Genomic DNA, 23,524 nt, shown 5'->3' with positions numbered 1-23,524 from the left:
GGTTGATTGGTTGGTGGGTTGAGATGGATGGATGGATGGATGGATGGATGGATGGATGGATGGATGGATGGATGGATGGATGAACTTTCTAAGTCATAGGGCACAGAATCAGATTGACCAAGTTGTTAGGTTTGTTTCATGCTAACAGACATCTGAGTTGTTTTCTAGTGAATATCCCAGTGTGTTAGATTAATATATAGGAACTCAAACTGTGGAGGAATTGGGAAGCCCAATAACCCTGCTGTCCCAATCCCACATACTCCTCTTCAGCTTTTCACATGTTGAAGGCAAAGGTCTGGTGTTAAAGATCACTTTGTAAAACAGAATTCTGCCTTATCTTCAAAGGATGGGGATTCCAAAATGGAACTGGAATCCAGATTCTAACAGAGTTGGAAAGAATAACAGTTGGAAGGAATTTTGGAGATCTTCTAATCCACCCACCCACCCACCCACCCCCACCCCCTGCATGATATACGAAACACTATATCATTTCAGACAAATCTCTTCTTAAAAACCTCCACTATAAGAGCACTCACAACTTCTGGAGTCAAGTAGATCAAGGGATTAATTGTTTTGTCTATCAGGGAATTTTTCCTTCATTCTAGCTTCATTTTCGCCTTGATTAGTTTCCATCCACTGCTTTTTCTCCTGCTTTTAGATGCTTTGGAGAATCTTCTGCTTCAGGATAGGAATCTTCACACCATCATAGATACAGGATGATCTAACTTTTATTTGGAAATCTCTAGGAATGGACCATCCATAACTCCAGGAGACAAGCTGTTAAGCAGCTTGATAGTTCTTACAGTCAGGGAATTCTTCCTTATGTTTAGTTTTGGATAATCTTTATAAAACTTTCACTCCTTGATTCTCGTTTTACCCTTGTCTTACCAATGCCTCAAAATTACAAATTTATTATGGTAGAAAACAGTACAAAGTATGTAGGTTTTTCTGCTTGAGCAGCGGGGTGGACTAGAAGACCTCCAAGGTCCCTTCCCTCCTGCTATTCTGTAGTTCTCATCAACTGTTTCTATACATAAATTGTAAGTATTCCTTTGATATATAAGATACATGTGTAATCTGAAACCAGCTACTGATAAGTAGCAGCATTAATTTTTTATGCATAAGATATATGTCTTTCTTTTCTCATTGCAAACATCTTTTAGCAGTAATAAATGTTGGAAAGGCCTTGAAGCAGAAAGAATGCTTTACTACACAGATAATCCTCAATTTACAACCATTCATTTTAATGACCATTTTAAGTTACAAAGGCACTAAAAAAACTGACTCATGACTATTTTTCATACTTACAACCATTGCAGCATCCCCATGGTCATGTGACCCAAATTCAGATGCTTAGAAACTGGCATGTACTTATGACAGTTGTAGTGTGTCCTGAGGTCAAGTGATACCCTTTTGCGGCCTTTTGACAAGCAAAGTCATTGGGGAAGCCAGATTCACTTCACAACTGTATTATTCACTTAACAACTGCAGGGATTCACTGAACAACCAAGGCAAGAAGGGTGTGTAACCTGGGGCAAAATTCATTTAACAACTGACTTGCTTAACAATGGAAATGTTGGGCTCAATTGTAATCATAAGTCAAGGATTTCTTGTATGTAGTAGATGTGAAAAAAAGTGTTCAAAATCATTGGAAAGAAATGTATAGCACTACTCTATTTTTTAGAATTCAGAAATTTAGAAATCAGATTAGAAATGAAAACAAAATTCTTCTTACTAGTCAAAATTCCAAAACATTAATGAACTCTCTCTCACACACAAACAATTTACTAAGATGAATATTTACAGAGGCAAGGATAATTTTAGTGTAATGTTGAAAAAGTGAAATTTAAATTTATTTATTTTTAATTTAGAATGTTTGAATTTTAGAAATCAGATTAGAAATGGAAGCAAAACACTTGCTATTAGGCAAAATTCCAAAACATATTAACAAAAAAAAAATTCCACAATTTACTAAGATGAATGTTTATACAGGCAAGGATAATTTTAGCGTAATGTTGGAAAAGTGAAATATTATTTTTTTATTTAGAATGCTTCAATTTTAGAAATCAGATTAGAAATGAAAGCAAAACTCTTGCTACATGGCAAAATTAACATATTAACAAAAAAAAAAGCAAGGATAATTTTAGAACAACATTGGAAAAGTGAAATATTAACAAAGCTATTGGGCCAGGAATTGAAAACTTAGAGAATATGAAATAATAATAAAATTAACAGCATGTTTTCAGAACAGAAATATACCCAATGTTAAGCAAGAATGATTCCTATGGATGCAGTACAAAATATAGCACAGCAAATACAAGTATGTAAAGTATATCCCAATGGTGCTTTTTTCAGGAAGCAAGTGGACTTTCTGGTTTTTCTGTGAAGATATTTTTCTTCTCATCCAAGAACTTTCTTCAGCTCAGAAAGTCTTCAAAGAAAAAACACATTTTGTGGAGATTCTTCTTGACTTCTTTTCTCCCTTAAATAGCGTGTTCTTTATGTAAATCACCAAGAAGAAGCATTTCCTCTTAAGGAACAACCTTCATGGGCGCCCCATCAATTCTGCAAAAAAGCAAAAGAAAAAAGGGAGAGAAAGATGAATGTACCAGTAAGAACAGAGTTGAACATCTTAGCAGAATTCCTGCTTTTATTGATCATCTTTCCAGGTCAGAATGAGTGAAGCTAATTATGGCATGGAAGCAAAGACCAACTATCTTATATATTTATTACTTTGATTTGAACCTTTGATTTGAGTGAGAGGGGTCCAGGATGGTCAATTAGCAATATAGATAGAATAACAGTCAGAACCAAAGTTACATTCATGAAGATTCTGATTCAAAAGGCTTACTTAGACACACAATTTCTGAAGATGGAAACTATGTCCCACAACTTAGAGGTGGTATAGGAAGTAGCACACAGAACATAGAATAATAGAATTGGAAGGGACCTTGGAGGTCTTCTGGGTCAACCCCTTGATTGAGTGAGAGTCCCTATATGAGTCCAGATAAATGATTGTCCAGCCTGTTTTTGAAAGCCTCCAGTGATGGAGCACCCACAACTTCTGAAGAAAAGTTGTTCTGTTGGTTGGTTGCTCTCACCATTAGAAGATTTATCCTAAAATTGTAAATTGTTGAGCATTGGAAATTGTTAGAAGAACTTGCAACTGGACCAGATCTAGCCATTTCTGCTTCCCCCAATTACTTAGAACCTAGGAAGATCTGTAGGAATTTGCTAAATGTTTCTTATCCCAGGAGTCAAATCAAACAATTTGTGTCTAACCTTTCTTTTATTTTACCAGGTGTTTTTCCCAATGTGCAGCTGTCCCAGTCCCTTTTTAAAACTCAGAGTCTGGGACAATCTGTCAAACTTGACTGTGCTGTTTCTGGAGTGGAAGTCGGCGGTTGGTACTGGGGCTGGTGCCGAAAATGTCAAGGAAAAGGTCTTGAATGGCTGGGAGGCATTAAGAGCATTAATGGAGGAGGGGAAGCCTACTACAATTCATGTTTCAACAATCAAATTGTTATCAGCAGAGACACTGCCAAAAATGAATTCTATCTCGAGTTGAGAACTTTGACAATCGCAGATAGTGCAGTATATTTCTGTGTCAGGCACAGATCACTGTGAAAGAAAGCTATGGAGCATCTATACTGAAACCACACAGAATCAGCCATCTACAAAATTCTGTCTCCACTGAGTTCTCATTCGTTATTAAATATTTCTACTCCACTTCCCTCAAACAGTTTTCAAATTAGTTTCCAAAGGATAGTAAATGAGAGGGTAATTACAACAAAGAAATGACGACCCAAGTAACAAGTCCCCCCCCCCCAAAAAAAAAACCTGCAGCAAAAACTGACCAGAAAATTGAGTTGGGGGTGGAGAGAGGGAATCAATGAACACCAACTTTCTTCCATGCAAAAAGATTCTATCAGATGCCAGAAAATTGAGTTGGAGGGAAAATCAATTAACACCAACTTTCTTCTATGCCCAAGGACTATCAAATGCCAGAATGGGAGAACTTACTGTGGCCAACTCACCATGGGACAGGTTGCCATAGAACAATTCAACAATTCAATTTAATTATTTAATATGATTTATTTTTTAAAAAAATTCTCATTCACATTTCATGTTGTCCTTCCTTTTGCATCTTTTCTTTAATGATTCTTATCCACCATTTCTTTGATATTAGTATAGCTTTTGTCCTGTGGTGAGTTGTCCCACCATGAGTTGGTCATGGAGAGTTAGCTGTGGTGAGTTGGCCACAGTGAGGTGGCTGCAGGCTGTTGACAGCAATGAGTTGGCTGTGGCAAGCTGGCCATGGTGAGTTGGCCATGGAGAGTTGGCCACAGACAGTTGGCCACTGGGAGTTGAGTGCAATGAGTTGACTATGGCAGTTTGGCCACTAAGAATTGGCTGCATAGAGTTGATTGTGGAGAGTTGTCCTAGACTCATCAATTGCATCCTCTTACTTGCTTTATCCCTTTGCTTATTTAATCTATTTATATACTCTTTCCTATGTCCGCAGCATGTCCAAGTTTTCTTTTTTTAACAAAGTTGTATCATTGGATAAAGCATCTTGAAATCTGTAACAAGAAAGTATAAATAAATGATGAATAAACAGGGACATAATGTGGAGTGGTGCAGTGGCCTAGAGGTAGAGCTCTCGCCTCACAATCAGAAGGCTGTGAGTTTAATCCTACACAGATATTTCTCTCTTTGGGCAAACTGAAAATATATCTGCTGAACAAAACTCTGCATTGGTGACAGGAAGGACATCCAGCCAGTAAACACTCTGCTAGCTCCATTCAGTTGCCCAGACTCCACCCTGCAAGGAATTATGGGATCATTAAATGAAATGAATGTCCTGAATAATGTGATCACCTTTTGTGACTTTCATATAAGCAAAGTCACTGGGGAAACCAGAGTCACTTAACAACCAGGTTACTAACTTAACCACGGTTATTCACTTAATAACTGTGCCAAGAAAAGTCTCAGTCAACAACAGAAAATTTGGGCTCAATTGTGTGATTGTAGGTCAAGAACTATACTCCTTCCCATGTCCATAGCATATCCAAGGCCCTTTCTTTTTTCCCAAAATTGTATGATAAAGCATCTTAAGGGAAAGAATGTACTGTATAAAACATGCATAAACAGGGGCACATGTGCACATTACATCATTAAAGGTAAAGATTCCTCTTGCACATACATGCTAGTCATTTCTGGCTCTAGGGGGCAGTGCTTGTCTCTGTTACAAAGCTGAAGAGCCAGCGCTGTCCGAAGATATCTCCTTGGTCATGTGGCCAGCATGACTAAATGGTGAAGGTGCATGGAACCTTCCCACCGAAGTGGTCCCTATTTCTCTCCTTGCATTTTTACATTTTCGAACTGCTATGTTGACAGAAGCTGGGACAAGGAACAGGAGCTTGCTCCATTATGTGGCACTAGGGTTTCAAATCACCGAACTGCTGACCTTTCTAAATGACAAGTTCAGCATATTAGCCACTGAGCCATCACATCCCTATAATTACATTATTACAGAAAAGTTATTGCCACAACTAAATGGGTCATTAGAGAGTCCCTCCAAACTAGAGTAAGAAAGAGAATATATATCAGAAACAGAAAAAGAAGGCAGAAGAAAAGATATTTAGAGAATTCCCAAACCATTTAGTACAGTGTTAATCAACCTTGATGACTTCAAGGAGTGTGGACAACTCCCAGAAATCCCTAATCAGCATTTTAAAATCTTAAACTTGCCAAAGTTGGGAAAAAACTAATTTTTATGAAAAGATGTTGGGATTCAGTCTAAAATCAGAGTTACAAAAAGACTTTCCACCATTTCAATTATATAATACTTCTTCCCAAAGTTGTGAAATACAGATTTAGGATCAGCAATACCTTAAGTAGGTCTGGAACCATCAGTGCAAACCAATAAACATCAAACTGATAATGCAGGCAATCCCAAACTAGGTTTGTAGTTGTGTTTTATATTGCACAGATCATAGGTAGATTTGAAGGGCAACTGTATGTAGAAAACACCATCATAATTATTATTATCTGTAATAATCGATAGATAAAATATATATTCTATATCTATTAGAGCAATGGTTGCCAACCAGTAGGCTGCGGCCCACTGGTGCTCTGTGAGAAAATTTTGGTGGTCCGCAGAAAAATGTCACCCCCAGAACACCCCCTCCCAAAGCAATTAATCCAGGCTGCACAGGAACACAAGGCTGCGCCGCCGACATGGCCTGCAGGAACCCTCCCCACCCACTCACTCCTTACCTAGCAAACTTGCCTGCTAGGTTGCTATTTTTCCTTTTTGCTCCGACCATCAGCTGTTCTACTGTGCCAGGAGATTTAAATTAGCTAGAAAGCAGGAAATCCTTGGATTTCTTGCTTTCTAGCTAATCTTTAGATCTTTGGCTCTGCTTTTAAACCAACTTGTCTCAAAGACATCTTCCTCTTTATAACTTTAATATGCTTTCATTGTGGTATCTATTGATTAGGTACTGAAAGACAAAATTGCAGGATGCTACACATTCCTACATTTCGTTGAATATCAATAGGATCTAAAGCCAGTTACTATAATCTCAATCTAATGCTTGTTTATGCTCAAAATAATTGGAAATCTCAGGATTATGTTTCCCTCTCTAGTTAGTTAGATTACATTATTATCATTGCACCTCATATAAAGAAATTAAATGCCATCTTTAGTGTACATCTTACATAAGAAAACTATAAAAAATAAACAAAAACACACACCCTTCACATTCTATACAATTGAATTGAAAACCTCTGATACTGCATTAATATTGCACTATACAGAAGAATTTTAATATAGCTACTGCCCTGGAATAGAAGTTATTTTTCAGCCTATTTGTCCTTGTTTTTATTATCCTGTACCATCTGCCAGATAGTAATAGTTCAAAAAAAAGGGTTCCCAGGATGAGATGTTTTTTATGAGAATGTTTTGAACTTTCTTAAGGCAGTCAGAGCTATAAAGCTCTTCCAAAGAGGGGAGAGGGCAGCCAATGATCCTCTGGGCAATGACATTAACCTTCTGGAGTGCTTTCCTATCTGCCTCTGTGCAATTGGCAAACCATACAGAGGTGCAGTAAGTTAAGATACTCTCTATGGTGCAGCAGTAGAAGGTCACCAGAAGTTTTTCATTTAATTGTTCCCTGAGAAGTCTCAGGTAGTATAAGCCCTGCTTTTTTCTCTCTCTCTTTTTTTACTCCCTTTTAACTCTACTGAGTTATTCAGCATTAATTCAAGAAATTTGTACTAGGATGTATCACTGTGGATGGGGTAGTAGCATGGTGATTAACATCCATACAAAATCTTTGTTGAGTCAGAAAGAGTACTAGCTGAAAGAAAAAACATTCATACAATATCTGAAGCATCACAGCATTTTTGGCAAGTCTTTTGGAATAATCCGTTCCAAAAATAACATATTTAAAAACATGGGCATTAAAAATATGCAAAACACTTTAACAATCCAATATTATGATTATAAATGTTGAGATGGTTGGAAGTGTTTTATGTCAGGTGCTTTGGAGATTAAGGGTGAACCTAGGGGACTGGAGGCCAAAGCATATAAAGAACAGTTGCTGAATTTGGGTATGTCTAGTAGTGTTTAAATATCTCAGGGGCTGTCCCAAAGAAGAGGGAGTCAAGCTATTCTCCAAAGCACTTGAGGGCAAGACAAGAAGCAATGGGTGGAAATTAATTGAGAGAAGCAACCTAGAACCAAGGAGAAATTTCCTGACAATTAGAACAATTAATCAGTGGAACAGCTTGCCTCTAGAAGTTGTAAACACTCCAACACTGGAAGTTTTTAAGAAGAGATTGGACAACCATTTGTCTGAAGTGGTGTAGGGTTTCCTTCTTGAGCAGGAGGTTGGACTAGAAGATCTCCAAGATCCTTTCCAGCTCTGTTATTCAGTTATATGGATTTATTTGTCTATTTTATGCTGTCACCTGAAAAGCAATTCAGAGGTGGTGTACAACAAAGATCAAACAACAATATACTACAACAAAGCTACAATTATCAATAAATCACAACACAAGAAATCATTAAGATTCATCCTGTCTTTTTGAGAAAGAGTCCATTTCAGAATCAACCTGAACGCTGGGAATTGTAGTCTCCTCTTAACAATGGGACAGTGAATGCATATACATTATTATCAGCTATGTCATTACCATTGTATGATTCACAAGGAACCCAGACTAAGGACAAGAAGCCATTAAAATAAGTTTTAAAAGGATACAGTCGGATTCTCACGTGTTCATTTACTCCTTCAGCTGAATCAGGAAGCTGTTAAAGGACCCCCATGCATTTTCAAGGTGATTCCAAAGGTCCTTTTTCAAAAGACAACTGGATTTTGTTTTGGCTTGGAGACATTTCGCTTCTCATCCAAGTAGCTTCTTCCAGTTCTTCAGTTCTTCCTAAGCAGAAATGAAAAAGTTTCTTGGATGAAAAGTGAAACATCTTCTAGCAAAAATAAAGAAAGCCCAATTGTCTTTTGAAATGCACCTTTGGGACAACCATGGCCTGGATGACTGAGAATCTCTCTTAAGGTTATTGTCCCAAAACATTTGTATTTGTGCATGTGGCTGAAAAAAAACAGTAATTATTTTTTAATGCATTTTTGTTTTGGGCTCCTCTTAGAAATTGAACAAGAAAGACAATAAATAATTGGAAATCCCCATCCAATTTCCCTGACCATCCTAGTGGAAGATCACATGAGCCAACAATGTATGGCAGCAGCCAAAAAAGCTAATACAATCTTTTGTTGTATAAACAGAGGCATAGAATCAAATCACATGAAGACTGAGGACTGCTTTATAAATCCTTATAATTCTACACCTAGAATACTGCATTTAATTTTGGTCACCACATTACAAAAAAGATGTTGAGACTTTTGAAAAAGTGCAAAGAAGATCAACTAAGACGATTAAGGGCCTGATGACAAAAACATATGAAGAACAGTTGCAAGAATTAGGTATGGCCAGTCTAGAGAAAATAAGAACTGGGGTGACATGATAGCAATATTCCAGTATTTGTGGGACTGCCTCAAAGAACAGGGGGTCAACTTATTTTCCAAAGCACCAAAAAACAAGAGAAGAAACAATGGATGGAAACTAATCAGGAAGAGAAGCAACCTGGAATTAAGGAGAAACCTCTGTACAGTGAAGACAATTAATCAAAGCCTTCAGAAGTTGTGGGCGCTTCATTGCTGGAAGTTTTTAAGAAAAGACTGGACAGCTATCTGAAATGGTATAGGATCTTTTCTTTGAGGAGGGGTTGGACTAGAAGACCTCCAAGGTCCCTCCCAGCTCTATTCTGATTGCGATAAAGACTGCCTTCAAATCTATTGTGACATCTTCCAGTCCTAACTGCAGATCTTGATTCCAGAAACAGAAACCTGGGTCAGTTCTTGTCAGGGCATAAATCAGTGTGTGACAGGATAGCACAGTGATATGATCCATAAAGTAAGCTCCTGTCTGATCAATTCACCAATCAATCAATTAACTTACCCTCTGCGATGCTGCCAGATTCCCGAGAGTCAAGACCACTTAGAATCAGAGACAAAAATAACAATGCAAACAGCAACCATTTTCAACCTAACTCGATAAAGGAAGCCCTTCTACCTTCACTGCACAAAGTCTCTATAGAAAAGTAAGATTGACATTTTTCTTTTGGAGCTTCTCAGCATGATGTTAAAATACACTTCAATGCAGTGGTAAAAATAAGAAATACTGTCCAACTAACAATACCTATAAGTTCGAAGTGTTTTGTGTGACATACTGAGGGTCACACTTTAAAAGGGGGTGTGACCAATTTGGTGAAGAGATTTCAAGCATTTTAAGGGAATAATAGATGATGTAGTCACTTGCAAAACTAATTTTGCTTCTTAAGCCCTCCCCCAGCTAAAAAAAATATGGGTCTAAATGGGGCCTCGGGCAGGCCAGTATTCCATATTTTCTTGTCATATACAAATCAATTTTTATCTGCTTTAAAAAAAAATCCACAAACTTTTAGGTTCTAGAGGTGCAAAGCCATGGTTCTTTCTCTCTTGATGGAGCCCGGATTAAATTGTATTTATATATCATGAATATATTAACAGTGCCAAGGAAATGTTAGAAATTCACTAGGAGAGAGAGGAGGGGAATGAAAGAGAGAGGAAGACAGAGAGAGAAAGAAAGAGAGAGAGAGAAAAATGGGGGAGGGGAGAGAATGGGAGGGGAAGAAGAGGAGAGGGGGAGGGAGAGAGGGAGAGAGAAAATGAAAGGATGGGAGGGGGAGATGGCGTAGGGTGGGAGGGAGGGAGGGAGAGGGAGTGGAGGGGTGGGAGGAGAGGATGTGGGAGGAAGAGAGAGAGGGTGAGAGAATGGGAGAGTGAGAAAATGGGAGGAGGAGAGGGGAAGAGAGAAAATAAAGAAGGAAGGAAGGAAGGAAGGAAGGAAGGAAGGAAGGAAGGAAGGAAGGAAGGAAGGAAGGAAGGAAGGAAGGAAGGAAGCAAGGAAGCAAGGAAGCAAGGAAGCTTTCATCTTAAACCCAGGTGATGTCCATTCTGGTTGCTGGTTTCTTCATCCAACGACTTCCTCAACCAACATTGTAAAATCAACCAACATTGTAAAACAAACAAACACAGTGACATTAAAGCTGGAATTTAGGGCTAGACTATGGAGGTCCTTCGCACACAAAAGAAACTGTCAAGTCAGTTGTCCAGTAACTGAAACACTAGACAGCAAGGGCTAGATACTGCAGAGGTACTAGGCACCATTATCTTCAAAAATAAGTCTTTTTTTCAGAATGTAATCTGCAGCAAGCCAAATTTCTTCCTTGATATCAAGGAATGATCATGCCACTGTATTTACAACCATGCAACCACTTTCTAAGTGGGGATTGAAATCAAGATTTCCTTTTCAAAATCTCCCCATTCATTTTCTACCAGCTGACCTAAAGGATTAAATCTAAAGCTTTTTTCATCTCTCATGTTGTGAAGATCAAAGAGGTCTGTGGACACTGTCAGTCATCCAAGTCATGGTTGTCCCAAAAGTGTTTTTTATTTTTTTCAAAAGGCAGTTGGACTTTCTTCGTTTTTCCTTGAAGACATTTCACTTCTCATCCAAGAAGCTTCTTCAGTTCTGGCTGTGAGAACTGAAGAAGCTTTTTCGGAGAGGAAGCAAAATGTCTTCAAGGAAAAACAAAGCCCAGTTGCCTTTTGGGGGAAAAAAAAACACCTTTGGGATGATCAAGAAAGAAAAAGAACATATAAGTATTAAGGAAGAAAAAGGAGATATTAAGCATGCTCTTTCTGAAGATACAAGATAAACCAAGGTGATTTCCTACCTTGTTCTCTTCTGAATCTGGCAAATTTTCTAAGACTTTTATGGAGTTCTACAGTATAGTGAAGGCCTGCAGGAAAAGGTGAAGGGGCTGTTGAACATAAATACCATTGCATTTTTTGATTATCTTTTGAAAATATTGGAACGAAAATGGTGATTGGTATCCCACATCCCAGCTCCCAAGGAAGCTTGCAAAAAAAATATGCAAGGTTTGGGGTTATTACTTGCTACTGCTCCTGGCATAACACCAAGAAGAGTGCAGGGGGTTGGACTAGAAGACCTTCAAGGTCCCTTCCAACTCTGTTACTCTATTCTATTCAGGATGTTCACCCCAACATTACTACAGTATTTAAAGAGGAAGGGTTTTTGTCAAGGCATTATTTACTGTGCAACTGGGTCTTCACAGTGAAACTGCCCTATACAAAAACCATTAGAAATCTAAGGAATCAAATGACCAAGTTTGTTGCTTTCACTGTGTCTAATCCACAGGGCTGAAGCCTTCACATGAAGCAAAATTCTTTCAGTTTTGAAGTTTGAAAGAACAATGAATGTCCTTTTTTGATTGTGCCAAAGATGCTATTTTTTCTCAAAAGGCAATTGGACTGTTTTGGGAGGTTGACGAGGTGCTACATCTGTTGAGGCAGTATCTATTTCAGACTTACTAGAGGTAGTCCTCAATTTAAGAACACAATTTAGCCCAAAATTTATGTTGCTAAGGGAGGCATTTGTTAGGTAAGTTTTGCCCCATGTTGTGACTTTTTCTTGCCATGGTCGTTGAGTGAATCATCGCTTTGATTCAGTTAGTAACTCCATCATTAAGTGAATCTGACTTCCTTGTTGACTTTGCTTGTCAAAAGGTTGCAAAAGGGGATCACGTGGCACCAAACAGCCTAATTTTGATCACATGATCACAGGGAATGGTCGTAAGCCAATGAAAAATAGTCATGAAGTCACTTTTTTCAGTCCTGTTGTAACTTTGAATGGTCAATAAATAAACTGTTGTAAATTGAGGACTACGTGTAATTCAGCATCTATGGAGATTCTCAATCATCTGGGTCATGGTTGTAGAACTGAAGAAGCTCTTTGGATGAAAAGTGAAAGGTCTTCGAGAAAAAAACAAAGGAAGCCCAGCTGCCTTTTTAAAAAGAAAAGAAAAGCACCTTTGGTACAACCATGACCTGGTTGACTGAGAATCTCCACTGAGATATCCTGTTTCTGATAATCACAAATTTTTGTTAGCTTTATACCTGGGTGAAAAAATACAGATATTAGCCTCCTTCCATTGCTCACCAACCTTTTGTAACCTCAGTTTGACAGCCACTGAGAGGAAATAGTACAAGCCTTAATTTCAGAAGCTCAATCGGCAGGCCGAGTGACCACTCAAGCCCAAGCCAACTGCAACCCCAAACACCTGGAAGATAAGCTGACTACAGAATTGAAAATGGCCCTATTGACCGATCCTTGGTTCCTGAATCATCAAACTGAGTTGACAATGAATGATGTTCTAGCTTGGAAAGGGGCTAAGCTTTATGTACCTACAACCCTAAGACTACTGGTACTAAAGCATAGCCAAGACTCCTGGCTGGGAGGCCACTTCAGATTCCTAAAAACCCTACATTTACTGAGAAGACAATTCTGGTGGCCAAAAATGAAATCTGATGTCGAGGACTATGTAAAAAGTTGCTCAATTTGTGCCACAATGAAACACCAAACTGGAAAACCCCCTGGCCTCCTGCAACAAGTTGCTGAACCAACTCAACCTTGAAAGATAACAGATAATCAGAGTTGGAAGGGACTTTGTAGGTCATCTAGTCCAACCCCCCCGCCCAAGTGGGAGACCCTACACCATTTCTGACAAATAGCAGTTCAATCTCTCCTTGAAAGTCTCAAGTGATGGCGCTCCCACAATTTCCGAGGGCAAGCTGTTCCATTGGTTGATGGTTCTCACTGTCAGAAAGTTTTCTCCTTATTTCCAGGTTAAATCTCTCCTTGTTCAGTTTCCATCCATTATTCCTTGTCTGGCCTACAGGCGCTTTAGAAAATAGCTTGTCCTCTTCCTCTCTGTGGCAGCTTCTCAAATATTGGAAACCTCTATCATGTTTCCCCTGGTCCTTCTCTTTACTAGACTGACCAAGCCCAGTTTCTGCAACCATTCATTATATGCTTTAGTCTCCAGTCCTCTAATCATCCTGGTTGCTCTTCTCTGCACTTTTTCTAGAGTCTCAACATCTTTTTTATAATGTGATGAACAAAAATGGATGCAGTACTCTAGATGTGCTCTTACCAAGGCTTTATAGAGTGGTATTAGTACCCCCCTTGATCTTAATTATTAAGGAGAGCCTTCCTAATAGCGAGGACAATTAACCAATGGAACAGCTTGCCAGCAGAAATTGAGGGCATTCCATCAGTGGAGGTTTTGAAGGAGACTGGACGATCACTTGTCTGAAATGGTGTAAGATCTCCTGCTTGAGCAGGGGGTTGGACTAGAAGGCCTCCACGGTCCCTTCCAACTCGATTTTGATTCTGATTCAGATAAAAAGCAGAAACTATGAGTACTACCAATTCATTGTAAGGTCTGATATTAACACAATTGAAAAAGTCCAGAAATATTTCACAGGAAGAGTTCTCCACTCCTCTACTCATTGCAGAATACCTTATGCCACCAGACTTGAAACTCTAGACCTAGAAAACTTAGAACTACGCCACCTCCGGTTAGATCTAAATATAGTATATAAAATCATACATTGCAATTTCCTACCTGCAAATGAATACTTCAGCTTTAATCATAACAATACAAGAGCACACAATAGATACAAACTCAAGGTTAACCGCACCAAACTTGATTGCAGGAAATACAACTTCAGCAACAGAGTGGTCAATGTCTGGAATACTCTACCTGACTCTGTGGTTTCTTCCCCAAACCCCCAAAACTTTAACCTTAGATTGTCTACTATTGATGTCACCCGCTTCCTAAGAGGTCTGTAGGGGGTGCATTTACAACTTCTGTCCTCCTTTATTTATACTTAACACAAAACAGGGGAGGGTCCCTTTCTAAGATGATTCTCACACCCCCTTTCCCACTGTAGTACTTAATAACAGAATAAAAAGTTGGAAGGGACCTTGGAGATCTTCTAGTCCAAGTTAGCTCAAGCAGGAACCACTTTACCATCCCAAACGAATGTTGTCCAATCTCTTCAAAACCTCCACTGTTGGAGCACCCACAAATTCTGGAGGCAAGTTGTTCCACTGATGAATTGTTCTAACTGCCAGGAAATTTCTCCTTATTTCTAACGTGGTCCCCTCCTTGACTGATTTCCATCCATTGATTCTTTTCCTGCCTTCAGGTGCTTTGGACAGATATCTCTTGCATGATTGTTGTCTAATTTACAGATTTTTCTTCTGTCTTCTAACATACCATTACATCAAGCCACCCCGATGGTTTCTATAATACAATTAACACACAACCTAAATTGCCAAAATTAATAGGAATCACACTCTAAATGCCATAATTTACTGCTTTTTAATAGTATGTCAAATAGATTAATGTTTGCCTGCTGCATTTAATTTACATCCACGTCCACTTTTAAACCCATTTAAAGTATTCAAAATCTGCTTCTGAAAACATGGAAGTGGTCTTCAAGAAATTTTCTCAGGCTTGCTAAATACAGAGCAGTTCCTGGATTTCAGTCCTAAATACCCTCTCCCCTCCTTTTATAGCTCGCACTGCCTTAAGAAAGCTCAAAACATCTTTAAAGAGCCATCTCATCCTGGGAACCCTATTTTTGAACTATTACCATCTGGAAGACGGTATAGGACAATAAAAAACAAGGACAAATAGGCTGAAAAACAGCTTCTATCCCAGAATAGTAACTGCATTGAATTCTACTGTATAGTGCAATATTAATGCAATATCAGGGGTTTTCAATTCAATTGTATAGAATATGATGTGTGTTTTTATTTTACTTTTTTTGTATTTTTTATGTATGATGTGCATTGAAGACGTCATTTAATTTCATTGTATGAAGTGCAACGACTATAAAGTAAACTAAACCAAATACAGACCTTGGAAGGAAATATATTGAATTAGTAAGGCTGAGTTAAATACTGCCTCAATAGATGTAGCACCTGGTCAACTTTATCTAGTTTAAATAAAAACAGATACAGTAAACATTAAAAGGCAGGAAATACTAAAGTTGTAGGCTAAAGATTTTTTTAAAAAAATCCAGAAGTAACAAATCTATGTTGTTTCTCAGGAAATTTTAATTATTTATTAAATGTATACCTACCTCAGTCACCAAAGTTCCTGTTGTCCACCTATACATCCATAAAGACATCAATTGTTGAACTCAGATGGAAAGAGGTTTCAGTTTTCTGAAGAGAAAATAATGGTTGCAAAACTACTAATGTGTATCTCCTATTGCTACTTTAAAATTTCTGTCACACATGCTTATTCAACCAGTAAGAAAAGAGGGGGGAAAAACAGCATTTTTTTTTTGGTGAGAATTAAGGAGAAAATTCATTGGAAGCACAGTCAGATTCAGCACAAATGTTCTAAAGAACATTGTTCTGTTACTAATGGAGAGTACAAGTGTTCCTTTGGAGGAAATCTTTATTTCATTTTCTTTTGGACAATCCCATCTGAAAAATGAGAAAACATTTATATATTTGCTACTACGTCTCAAAGCCCAAGGAGCTGCCTTTCCACATTTTTTATGGAAAGGTAATTTTGAATGCTGTAGATTTTGTCAAAGAATGTATCACAGGGCATATAGCAACCACAGTGGCAGATCCTTTGGGAAAAACTCCATGGATTCCTGATTCATAGTTAATATCGCAGTTAACAGGTCTTTCCTCCAAAAGCCACATTGGTATGAGATCTCCTGAAACCAAAAGGGCTTAAAGTAGGTCGGGAAACAATAGCTCCAATTATTGGAGCCAAAATGGACTGACCTGGATCCACATCCAATCTTCTTCATCTGAATAACAAAGTTGGAAGGGACCTAGGAGGTCTTCTAGTCCAACCTTTGCTTAGGAAGGAAATGCTATACCATTTCAGACAAATGGCTCTTCTTTAAAACTTCCAGAGTTGGAGCATTCACAACTTCTGGAGGCAAGTTGTCCTAATTTCTCCTTAGTTCCAAGTTGCTTCTCTCCTTGATTAGTTTCCATCCATTGCTTCTCCTCCTGCCTTCAGGTGCTTTGGAGAATAAGTTGACTTCTTCTTCTTTGTAGCAGTCCCTGAGATACTGGAACACTATTATCTGTTAGGTTTTGATGAGATGTGCATTATGATGGACCAGCTGGAATGTCCACAGCGGTGGCTGCTGCATTGAAGAATTGGTCAGATGATCAAGATTTGCAGTAGGGTAGCTTGTATGGGTAGAGTAATTCTTTTCACTATTGCCCAGGCCAGCCAACTATCTCTTTCAGTCTTGAGTGTGTGCAAGTGCAGCAGCTTGATTGTTGTTTGTCAGCCACAGATCTGCAATGTGATCCATCCTTCGAGCAACTGAACTTCACTTTTGAGGTTGATTGTCTGGATGACAAAGGGGAAACTGAAAGAGGAATTAAAATAGGCACTGACTGACTTCATTTATCCCTTCTAAATATACCCTAAGTTGCAAAGCCACAGAGAGTTGAAAGAACACTCAAAATATAGCTACATTTTGCACTTACATTCAGATTAATAGAATAACAGAGTTGGAAAGAACCTTGGATATCTTCTAGCCTTACCCCCTGCTCAAGCAGGAGTCCCTACATCCAGAATATTCCCTGGAATTTAGCTGCAGAAGATTGCTAACCTTCTTAATACGACATATTATTATTGTTGTTATATCTATTCTGAAGAACAGTTAACAGATGGTGGTAAAGTACATTCAATTCAAGCTTTTCTTTTTCCAAAACCTAAAAACTATCAAAATATAAATGTGCTTTCAAGGAAGGCTGATTTTGTAAATAGTGCGTGATCAAATTATTGTAATTTTGACAGCTGTTTTGGCTGTTCCATTATAACAACCCTTTAATATTCCAGTAAATATGGGAGAGACTTTGACAGTTTATTCCATAATCTCTGCGTTTTGTTTGTTGAGTTCCAATATTTTGTCTTTTTTTTTTTTTTTGCCAGTTCAACTTGAGTTGTTCTACTGTTGTTTGGTACTGCCTTATCTGGTAAGAAACATTTCCTCTCTTTTTATTTTTTATTTTTTTCAATTATTCCAATGTCCAGTATTTGGGGTTTAAAATGTCACTGTCTTTGAATTTGGAAATCCCATAAAAAGTTTAGGTGAAAATATTGGAGTATTGAACATTGATTTGAGGAACACTGATTCTTTTCTGAGAAGCGCAGTCTATCTTTACAAAATTTTACTAGCAGGTTCTTCTACTCACACACTTTCAGGGAACCAAAATATTTTCAATATTTTCAGATATTTTCAATCTTTAGGAACCATTTTATTCCCCTTGGAGAAGTTTTGTTGTCCCAGAACTACTGCATTATATAAGGGTTTTTGTGAAGGAATATATCACAGTGGTAGGCAAGGGATTGACAGTCATTGGATACATATTAGACTTCTGCACAGGGCTACAGAAAAGACAATTGTAAAGTCAGGAATACACAAATACACACAATTAACCTTTGATTGCACAACTTCATGTTTTGTGTAGAATTTTAAAAATTCTGCTTAACTTTCTCATAGCCTCCTAAAACCTATAGTTGCCATTGGCTTATCTTTTGTGAGTTAGCTATTAGATAGAAAATAATAGGAGAGAGAAGGGGGATAGATAGGTAGGTAGATAGATAGATAGATAGATAGATAGATAGATAGATAGATAGATAGATACTGGTAGGTAGATAGATGGAGGGATGGAGGGATGGATGATAGGTAGGTAGATAGATAGGTAGATGATAGATAGATAGATAGATAGATAGATAGATAGATAGATAGATAGATAGATAGATAGATAGATACTGGTAGATAGATGGAGGGATGGAGGGATGGATGATAGGTAGGTAGATAGATAGGTAGGTGATAGATAGATAGATAGATAGATAGATAGATAGATAGATAGATAGATAGATAGATAGACAGACAGACAGACATAAATGAGATGGGGAAGAGGGTAAGAATAGAATAGAATTCTTTATTGGCCAAGTGCGATTGGACACACAAGAAATGTGTCTTGATGCAAATACTTTCAGTAATGATGAAGATAGGTGATTGACAGAGATAGATTAGATAGATTAGATAGATGAGAGATAGATAGAGATAGAGACAGATAGAGATAGATAGAGAGAGAGAGGTAGAAATGATGATTGTGTGTGTGTGTGTGTGAGAGAGAGAGAGAGAGAGAGAGAGAGAGAGATGGGGTGGGCATGGCCTGTGCATTACACGTGCACGGGCCACCAGTTTGACATCCCCGAATTATAAACAGTCAGGTAGACAGACAGACATTAGAGAGGGGAACAAGCAGACAGACAGATAGTACTTCAAATTCATTTGATCATTCAGAGCATCAAAGGAGCATTGAGTGGCATGCTAAATTGAAATTTGTATGGGTCAATCTGACTCCCTGGCAGGGCTGTTGAGAAAAAAAGTTGGCAGGAGACAACCATATTTGCTGCTCACATGGTTCTTTAGAGGAAGGTCAAAATATCCATAAAATATAATAATGAAGGAGGTTTTGATTGTGATTATGCCTTGAAAAATCATGGATGCAAATCCACAGATATGCCCTTTTTTAAAAGAAAGAAATGGCTACTGAATTGATCTGTGTCTCCTTAAATGCATTGGTGTCCTTAAGTTTCCTGTTCCACTCAACTACTTCAACCAAGAGGCATTCAGATCAGATGCTACTGATTAATCTAGATCAGTGTACCTATTCACCCCACTTTAAGATGCATGGACTTCAAATCCCAGACTTCAACAGCCAGCCAGATCTTAAAAGTACTAAAGTTGAGGGGTGGGGAGTGTTACAGGTTTCCTGACCAGGATAACCAACTTAATTAAGTTTCTTCATCCTGTTAAAGAAAGTATCTCAGAAAGATTGTTTTGGGAAGGAAAATAACAAACAAAAGTTCTAGGGATTGGAGAGGAAACCAAAGTCCTTGGTTGTTTCCTAAAATTCTAATAAGATGATATCAAGAGATTCTAGAAAGAAAATTGGGGAGGGGAGGGGAGAAGATGTAGGATATCCAATAACCTGCTAATAAATTGATGCCCTTTCACATCTTGGTTATTGAATCAATCTGCATTCTCTCTAATGATTGAAGTTCTGAAATTAGAGTCATATTGATGAATATTCCATGACTCTACAGTACGTAAATTACTGACTTTTTTTTCTGTATGATTTTTTTAAAATGCATTTACAGAGCCCAGAATCATTCTCAACTGGACCAGTCTGTACACCCAGCCAAATAAACATAATGTGATACATTTTTGAGTTGGAATTGTTACCTTAAAGTGAGTTTACCTTGGAGTAAGATGATTGATTGATTAAATTTCTACACTCGCCATCTCACCTAAGTGATTCCAAGTTATTATTTTGAGGGCTTAGGAATTTATCCACAGTCTATTGAAAGAGAAGGAAGTGTCAAAATCCCATTGGGCCCTCTCCTACAATGATGGGCCTGGCCAAGCTTTTATACCACCTGTAAAATGGGGTTAAGCTTTCTCTTGTTACCAAAACAAAAACAAAAACTACATGCAGCCACCTCATCATTGGCCTCTGCCCCTGATGACAATTCCTTTGGGACTACAGCATGTACGTATCAAGATTACATGAAGTATTAGTATGGATAAATATTGCCTTGATATGAGAAAACACTTGGAATACAGCATCCAGTTCTGGTCCCAATATACAAAAAAAGATGTTGAAGAGAGTACAAAGAAGTGCAACAAACATTATTATTTAGTAATGTCTCCATACCAAGTAAAGCCCAGCAGGCCAAGTGATTAATTTTGTACCATCCCAAAATATAATTGGGTTTTTTTTAAGATCATTCCTAAAAATGAGGCTGATGTATGAGTTTATTGATGTATGATGTATGAGTTGCCACCTAATTTTCTGATTAAATAGTAGAGCAGCTGTAATTCTATTATACAATCGCTGTCAATAAAAACAACCTTGAATGAAAGAACACAATGGTGGAATAAGATTATTTATGTTCATTTTGAGAATCTTGTCCAGGGTAACTCTCTGTCAAGGTCCATTTGTTTTCGACAATATTTATATTTGAGCAGAATCTGATCTCTCTGATTGTGTTAGGCCATCCACATTTTCAGGATGCACATTCCACTACTAGCCCCAGAAAAGTTTGCTGTATGAAGAGTTTAATCACATTATTACAACATAAATGCAAAAACAGTAAATATTTTATAACTCTAAACTAATGGGGAAAGGTCAAGTTTTGAGTACAACCACAATCAGATTTTGTCCAGTGATATATTACTGTGATATATCTAAAGTACAGTGCTACAGTATTACAGTACGTACAGCTCACAGTGATGTATCAAAAACTTCCACATTCTCTCAATGAACAACTGAACAAAAGGATGCTGTTTTAGCTAAATATGCTTCTTCCATCAATGTAATATATACAGTCTTTGTGGAAATGGAAGAATTCCTTCTGACTCCAACGCAATGAGCAAAAGTCAACATTTTGAGCAGAACTATGTCTCATTCTTGTTCAATGATAGATCATAGTGTACTATGGGCAACACTTATATTTTAGCAATATCTGAAAATAAACCAACTGAAAATTGAGGCTGCACGTTCTACCTTTAGTGTCCCAGGGGATGTTTGCTACATGAAGGATTTATTCACATTATTTTGGCACCAAATGCAAAACCAGCAAATACCTTGAGATGTGAAAGCAAAGTGGAAAAGTCAAAGTTTTAAAGAGAACTACATACAGATTTTGTCTAACAGTATATCATAGTGTACTATAGCTCTAGTTATGGCTCACAGTGTTGGTTGCTGTATCAAAAACTTCAACAAATTCCCAATGGACAACTGTACATATGGCAAATAGACGTTGTAAGCTAAATATACTTCTTACATCAATGTAATACACAGTATTTGTGCAGAAAATGAAGAATATCTTCTGACTCCAATACAATGGACAAAAATCAATATTTTGAGCAGGACTGTACCACATTCTTGTCCAATAATATATCAAAATGTATGACTGGAACTGGGGCTCACAATGGCAGATGCTCTATCAAAAACTTTATTAGTCTGTGCCTGGACAATGGGAGAAAATAATGCTACTTTTGCTATAAGTACTTCTTCCACCAATATAGTACACATTCAAAGCCAAAAGAAACCCTAACAGCGGCTAGGATTGTATTTGCTAAAAATTGGAAGAGTGAGAAAATTCCATCAGAGGAAGAAACTATTCAGAAAGTATTGGATTGTGCTGAAATGAGTAGATTGACATTTGAAATTAGAGAACAAGAGGATAAACAATTTTATGAAATTTGGGATCTTTTCTATCAATGGTTAGATAATAAAACATAATAATAGAATATTTAGACTTGGGATATAATGAATATATATTTTCTTTTTTCTTTGATATTATTTTTATAAAACTTTACTAAGATAGATTTGGTATGATTTTATGATTAGTTGTAAAATAAATTAAGTAAATTATAGTTATCACGTTAAAGTATAAATTAACAAAATTATAGTTAAATGATTTCTTAGCAATGATACTAGGTTATACAATTGTTGATTGATAATATGAGTTATGTAATATAACTATAATGGCGTCTAGGAAACGGATGCACAAAAGAAAGTGGTAAACCAACCAATTCACTGTGTGTAAATCTATGAAGGAGGATGATGTTTTTATGTTTTATGTGGTTTTGTTTGTTGTTAAAATCAATAAAACTTTTTTAAAAAGCCAGAAGATACCTTTGCTGTATGAAGAGTATATTCACATTATTGCTATATTAAATGCAAAACCAGCAAATATTTTGTGACTCCAACACAATAGGCAAAGTGTTGAGTAGAGATACAGATTTTGTCCAATAATGTATCACAGTGTACTATAACTGGGGTATCTCACAGTGATGGATGGTCTATCAAAAACTTTCTCAGTTGATCACTGGACAATCAGACTAAATAATGCTATTTTTGCTAAACATACTTCTCCCACAATATAGTACCCAATCACCACATTCAAAGGCAGAAGATACCTTTGCTATAAGAAGAGGTTGCTCACATTATTACCACATTAAAGGCAGAACTAGCAAACACCTTGTGCTTCCACAACAGGCAAAAGTTAACATTTTGATCAGGACTACATTCCATTCTTGTCCAATGATATATCACGGTGTACAATAACAATTGGTACTCACAATGATGAAAGCCCTATCATAAACTTCCTTAGTCTGTCACTGGACAATTGGACTAAATTGGACTAAATATTTAGCTTTTGCTAAATATATTTCTTCCTATGTAGTTTCCATCAAAAACTTCCACAGAGTTTCCATGGACAACTGTACATACTTATTTAGCTAAATACACCTCTACCACCAATATAATATACACAATCTTTGCAGAAATTGAAGAATGCTTTATAACTCCAGTGAAAAAGACAAAAGGCAACGTTTTAACAGAACTGCACCCTGTTGTTGTACAAAAGATATATCACAATGTACTATAACAACTGGAACTTACAATGATGAATGCTCTATCAAAAACTTCCTCGGTTTGTCATTGGATAATGGGACTAAATAATTCTGCTTTTACTAAATGTACTTCTTCCACCAATATAGTATACCAATACCACATTCAAAGGTAGAAGATATCTTTGCTATATGAACAATTTACTCACATTATTGCTATATCAAATGCAAAACCAGCAAATATTTTGTAACTCCAAGGAAATGGGCAAAAGTCAATGTTTTGAGAAAGACTACATCCACATTTTCTGCAATGATATATCATGATGTATGGTGGTAGTGGTTGGAGCTCACAGTTATGGATGTTCTATCAAAAACTTTCTCAACTGGACAATGGGACTAAATAACACTGTTTTTGCTAAAGATATGTCTTCCATCAAATGCAGAAAAAACAGCCTGTGACACAAACACATATGAACTTTGTTAAATAAATATGTAAGTGTACATCCTATTCTAAATTAGGTGCCTTAGTTTTTTTCCTG

General features: G+C 37.3%; 1 long non-coding RNA gene across 3 annotated transcripts; it reads right to left on the bottom strand.

Moving 5' to 3' along the window:
- Positions 1-1,999: 1,999 nt before the first annotated feature.
- LOC148124312 (uncharacterized) lies at positions 2,000-16,915 on the bottom strand. Of its 3 annotated transcripts, XR_015739895.1 has the most exons (7): positions 16,306-16,915; positions 15,642-15,726; positions 11,360-11,425; positions 8,285-8,448; positions 7,802-7,980; positions 5,896-6,019; positions 2,000-2,565 (listed from the first exon to the last, which is right to left on the bottom strand). It is a non-coding gene; the product is annotated as an uncharacterized LOC148124312 (long non-coding RNA). The 3 variants fall into 3 exon arrangements; XR_015739896.1 differs by having other exon boundaries at positions 7,802-8,448; positions 11,360-11,446; XR_015739894.1 differs by having other exon boundaries at positions 7,802-8,448.
- Between the last annotated feature and the right edge of the window lie 6,609 nt (positions 16,916-23,524).

Source organism: Pseudonaja textilis, chromosome Z, assembly GCF_049901715.1.
Source record: "Pseudonaja textilis isolate UNSWEBS1 chromosome Z, rPseTex1.2, whole genome shotgun sequence".
NCBI lineage: Eukaryota > Metazoa > Chordata > Lepidosauria > Squamata > Elapidae > Pseudonaja > Pseudonaja textilis.
Note: the sequence above shows the minus strand (reverse complement) of the source record. Positions and strands in the feature narration are given on the sequence as shown.